Genomic DNA, 5,923 nt, shown 5'->3' on the forward strand with positions numbered 1-5,923 from the left:
AAAAATAAATGATCGGCCTTGAAAAAAATAATACAGATGACAAACTAAGTGCTTATATTTGAAATACACAAGGATTGTTTTAAAATACAAGAAAAATACAAACAACCCTATAGAAAAGTTGGCAAAACTGGGAAAAGGCAATTCATGGCATAGAAAATTTTAATGACAAAATTAATACGAATTAGGTAAATTCACTTTAACATAACCACAAAATATAACTTTATACCACTAAGATTAGCAAATATTTTTTAAAACAGTATTTATTGCTAGCAGAGATAGGAGATGAAAACATAAATTGTTACCATCTTTGTAGAATGTTGAAAGAAATCTGGCAAGAGCAATTAAAAGTAAACATACCAGGGTGCCTGGGTGGCTCTGTCAGTTGCGAGTCTGCCTTCGGCTCAGGTCTTGATCCCAGGGTCCTGGGATTAGGCCCCACATCAGGCTCGCTGCTCAGTGGGAAACCTTCCTCTTCCTCTCCTGCTTCCCCTGCTTGTGCTCTCTGTCAAATAAATAAATAAACTCTTTTTTAAAAAATTAAGAAAAGAAAAAAGAAAAACAAATAAAAGTAAACATACCCCCTGCCAAAAAAAGTAAACATACCATTTGACACTGAATTCCTGCTTCTGGTCATACTTTCCATTGAAAAAATTCTCAGTTAATATGAACATAAGTATATAGATGATTAATATGAAATTATTTGTAGTGGCAAAAGATAAAAATGAGTTTTTCTTTCACTGGGAAGTAGAAAGATAGAAAAAGAAGAGGATTAAGAATACAATGGACTCTGAAAAACAAACTGAGGGTTCTAGAGGGGAGGGGGTGGGGGGATGGGTTAGACTGGTGACGGGTATTAAAGAGGGCACCTACTGCATGGAGCCCTGGGTGTTATACACAAACAATGAATCATGGAACACTACATCAAAAACTAATGATGTAATGTATGGTGATTAACATAACATAAAAAAAAAAAAGAGTACACTTATCTCGCCCTGCCGGTAGCGCTCTCGCAAACATGGTGAACGTTCCTAAAACCGCCAGACTTTCTGCAAGAAGTGTGGCAAGCACCAGCCCCACAAAGTGACACAGTACAAGAAGGGCAAAGATTCTCTTTATGCCAAGGGAAAGCAGCATTATGACAGGAAGCAGAGTGGCTATGGTGGGCAGACTAAGCCGATTTTCTGGAAAAAGGCTAAAACTACAAAGAAGATTGTGCTGAGGCTTGAATGTGTTGAGCCCAATTGCAGATCTAAGAGAATGCTGGCTATTAAGAGATGCAAGCATTTTGAACTGGGAGGAGATAAGAAGAGAAAGGGCCAAGTGATCCAGTTCTAAGCTTCATATTTTGTTAATATTATGAAGACAATAAAATCTTGAGGTTATGTTCACTTCAAAAAAAATAAGTAAATAAAAAAGAACACACTTATCCCTTTTTTCACAACTGGCTTGCCACCAGAACACAGGTGTAGTGACAACAACCACTAAACCTAAAGCAAAATGGGAAAGGGAAAGACTCACATCAACATCGTCCTCTTTGGACACATAGATTCAAGCAAGTCTACTACTGCTGGTCATCTGATTTACAAATGTGGTGGGATTGACAAAAGAACTATTGAAAAATTTGAGAAGGAGGCTTCTGAGATGGGAAAGGGATCCTTCAAGTGTGCTTGGGTCTTGGATCAACTAAAAGCTGGATGTGAACATGGTATCACCATTGATATCTCCCTGTGGAAACTCGAGACCAGCAAGTATTATGTGACCATCATTGACTTTATCAAAAACATGATCACAGACACATCTCAGGCTGACTGTGCTGTCCTGATTGTTGCTGCTGGTGTTGGTGAATTTGAAGTGGGTATCTCCAAGAATTGGCAGATCCGTGAGCATGCCCTTCTGGCTTACACACTGGGTGTAAAACAACTAATTGTTGATGTTCACAATATGGATTCCACTGAGCCACCCTACAGCCAGAAGAGACATGAGGAAATCATTAAGGAAGTCAGCACCTACATTAAGAAAATTGGCTACAATCCCAACACAGTAGCATTTGTGCCAATTTCTGGTTGGAATGGTGACAACATGCTGGAGCCAAGGGCTAACATGCCTTGGTTCAAGGAATGGAAAGTCACCCATAAAGATGGGAATGCCAGTGAAACCACATTGCTTAAAGCTCTGGATTGCATTCTGCCACCAACTCGTCCAGCTGACAAGCCCTTGCATCTGCCCCTCCAGGACGTCTACAAAATTGGTGGTATTGGTACTATCCCTGTGGGCCGAATGGAGACTGGTATTCTTAAACCTGGCATGGTGGTCACCTTTGCTCCAGTCAATGTTACAACTGAAGTAACGTTTGTTGAAATGCACCATGAAGCTTTGAGTGAGGCTCTTCCTGGGGACAATGTGGGCTTCAATGTCAAGTACGTATTGTCAAAGATGCTCATCGTGATAACATGGATGGTGACAGCAAAAATGACTGACCAATAGAAGCTGCTGGCTTCAGAGCTCAGGTGATTATCCTGAACCATCCAAGCCAAATCAGTGCTGGATATGCATCTGTGTTGGATTATCACACAGCTCACATTGCTTACAAGTTTGCTGAGCTGAAGGAGAAGACAGATCATCGTTCTGGAAAAAAGCTGGAAGACAGTCCCAAGTTCCTGAAATCTGGTGATGCTGCCATTGTTGATCTGGTTCCTGGCAAGCCTTATGTGTGTTGAGAGCTTCTCTGACTATCCTCCTCTGGGCCGTTTTGCTGTTCGTGACATGAGACAGACGGTTGCTGAGGGTGTCATCAAAGCAGTGGACAAGAAGGCAGCTAGAGATGGCAAGGTCACCAAGTCTGGCCAGAAAGCTCAGAAGGCTAAATGAATATTATCCCCAATACCTGCCACCCCAGTCTTAATCCGTGGTGGAAGGACGGTCTCAGAATTGTTTGTGTCAATTGGCCATTTAAGTTTAATAGTAAAAGACTGGTTAATGATAACAAAGCATCATAAAACCTTCAGAAGGAAAGGAGAATATTTTGTGGACCATTTGTTGTGTGTGTGTGTGTGGCAGTTTTAAGTTAGTAGTTTTTTAAAGTCAGTACTTTTTAATGGAAATGACTTGACCAAAAATCTGTCATAGATGGGCACCTGGCTGGCTCAGTCGTTAAATGTCTGCCTTCGGCTCAGGTCATGATGCCAGGGTCCGGGGATCAAGCCCCGCATCAGGCTCCCTGCTCAGCAGGAAGCCTGCTTCTCCCTCTCCCACTCCCCCTGTTTATGTTCCCTCTCTCAGTGTGTCTCTATCAAATAAATAAATAAAATCTTTAAAAAAAATCTGTCATAGAATTTTGAGACCCATTAAAACAAAAGTTTAATGAGAAAAAAAAAGAGTACACTTACCTTGATGAGCACTGAGTAACACATAGAATTGTTGAATCATTGTATTACACACCGAAAACTAATATAACACTGTATGTTAATTATACTTAAATAAAAAATCTTATTTTTTAAAGAAAAGCACAGATCCCATAAACAATGACAAAAACCAGGATCAACTAAAAATTATACCTTTTCTTGACCCCATTGGAGAAGTTGGAGTAACCAGAGATGGATAGGCCCCTCCCAGGAGAGACAAAATAGACTGACTAGCTTGTGACAGAGCACAGGGAGAGGAGCTGGCTATTCCAGCTACTCTCATGGGTTCATTTGGAGGCTCTTTTTCACAGAACCTCATCAGGGGCTCACAAGAATACTGGTGACAGGGCGGGGGAACAGAGCAAACCCTCACACACCGGCTTTGCAGTCAGATATTCGGGAGGGGATTAGGAACCACAGTGGAAAGGGCACAGAGCCTCACCACCCCTGATCCCCTGCCACAGACATTTTTGTCATTTCAAACTAAAGCCTTAAGCTTCTAAAAAGGTATTTGAAATACTGTTACCTGCAGGGTACACATCAAGACCCATGGTAGCTGGTGAAAGGATAGAAGGAAAAACAAAACAATTCCACTACTGATGGGAAAGCAAAACATAATAATAATTAATAATAATAATAATAATAATGGGTCCTAGACCCCTTATTGATGCCATTAAAGTTACTTACCACTGGAGAGTAAATCAGAAAATCTCTTTTATACAAGATTTTCCACAGATACAAAGAAGGGTTTGGTTGCCATGGAGAGGAGATACCAGGAAGCCAGGAAAGTCCCACCCGAAGACCCAGGCATGCTGGGCCAGCTTAAGAGGCTGGATCAGAATTATCGAGACCAGCCTGGCCAAATACTGAGAACTGTAGTCTAGCAGTGGGGGAGGGGGCAGAACTTAGAGACAGACCTTCCTGTGTGCAAGTGTAGGTAGGCTAGAAGTAAGAGTAGAACATAAACACCAAGAAAAGCCCTCTGGCACCACAGCTACTTCCCTAAGCCCAAGGCTGCAATAGTGAACACTTGAGAATGTTTTTGGTAACAGGTTTATTGAAATACAGCTCACACACATACAATCCATCAACTTAAAGTGTACAATTCAGTTATTTTTACTACATTTACAGTCTTGTGCAACCATCACCACAATCAGTTTTAAAACATTTTTATCTCCCCAAAAAGAAACTCCATACCATTTAGATACCCCCAACTCTTCCATCTCAATGACCCCCACCACCAACTCTAAGACAATCACTAATTTACTTTTTGCCTCTGTGACTTTGCCAATTCTGGACATTCTGTATAAATGGAATCATATAACTTGATTATTAATTGTGGCCTTTTGAGACTGACTTCTTCCAGCATGTTTTCAAGGTTCATCTTTGTCACAGCATGTATCAGTACTTCATTACTGTTTATGGCCAATAAATAAATATACCACATTTTGTGTATCATTTCATCTGTTGGTGAACATGAGTTGTTCTCATTGTTCTCACTTTTAGCCCATCATGAATAATGCTGCTATGAATGTTAACATACAATTTTTTAAAGATTATATATATATTTGAGAGAGAGACCATGAGCAGAGGGGGGAGAGGGAGAAACAGACTCCCCACTGAGCAGGGAACCCAACATGGGGCTTGGTTCCAGGACTCTGAGATCTTGACTTGAGCTGAAGGCAGGTGCTTAACCTACTGAGCCACCCTGGTGTCCCTCATATACAATTTTTGTATGAATATATATTGTTTTGTGGGACGTATATACTTAGGCATGGAATTGCTGGGTTATATGGTAATTCTATGTTTAATTTTTTGAGGAACTGCCAAAATATTTTCTATACTGCCTGCATTATTTCCATTCCCACCAGCAGTGTATGGGGGTTCCGATTTATCTACAACCTTGCCAAAACGTATTATCAGGCTTTAAGATTGCAGCCATTCTAGTTGATGAGAAATGGTATCTCATTTTGGTTTTGATTTGCATTTTCCAAGTGACTAATGATGAACATCTTTACGTATATTTATCATCCATTTATATGTCTTCATTGGGAAAATAACTATATAAATACTTTGCCCATTTTTAATTGGTTATTTGCCATTTTGTTATTGAGTTATAAGAATATTTTATATGTTTTATATATAACTCTGTCATTTTATGTTTCATATATAACTCCAATATATAACTTGCAAACATTTTCTCCCATTGTATGGGTTATCTTTTACTTTTTTCCCAGCTTTATTCAGATACAATTTACTTGTATATATTGTGAAATGTTTACCCCAAAAAGGTTAGTTAACACATCCTTCACCATACATAATTATACATATATACATACATATACATATATACATATACATATACATACATAATGAATTAGAAATCAGAAACACAGTAGATCAGATCAACAAAACTAGAAGTTGGTTCTTTGAAAGAATTAATAAGATTGATAAACCACTGGCCAGACTTATCCAAAAGAAAAGAGAAAGGACCCAAATTAATAAAATTATGAATGAAAGGG

At 39.4% G+C, this 5,923-nt stretch overlaps 2 pseudogenes; both read left to right on the plus strand.

The window, feature by feature from the left end:
- The first annotated feature begins 1,015 nt into the window (after positions 1-1,015).
- Positions 1,016-1,418, plus strand: LOC102747040 (large ribosomal subunit protein eL42-like; annotated as a pseudogene).
- Positions 1,419-1,497: 79 nt separating this feature from the next.
- On the plus strand, positions 1,498-3,032 carry LOC102746743 (elongation factor 1-alpha 1 pseudogene; annotated as a pseudogene).
- Positions 3,033-5,923: the final 2,891 nt, after the last annotated feature.

This window comes from Leptonychotes weddellii, unplaced genomic scaffold, assembly GCF_054177405.1.
Source record: "Leptonychotes weddellii isolate Sample4059 unplaced genomic scaffold, ASM5417740v2 HiC_scaffold_12123, whole genome shotgun sequence".
Classification (NCBI taxonomy): Eukaryota; Metazoa; Chordata; class Mammalia; order Carnivora; family Phocidae; genus Leptonychotes; species Leptonychotes weddellii.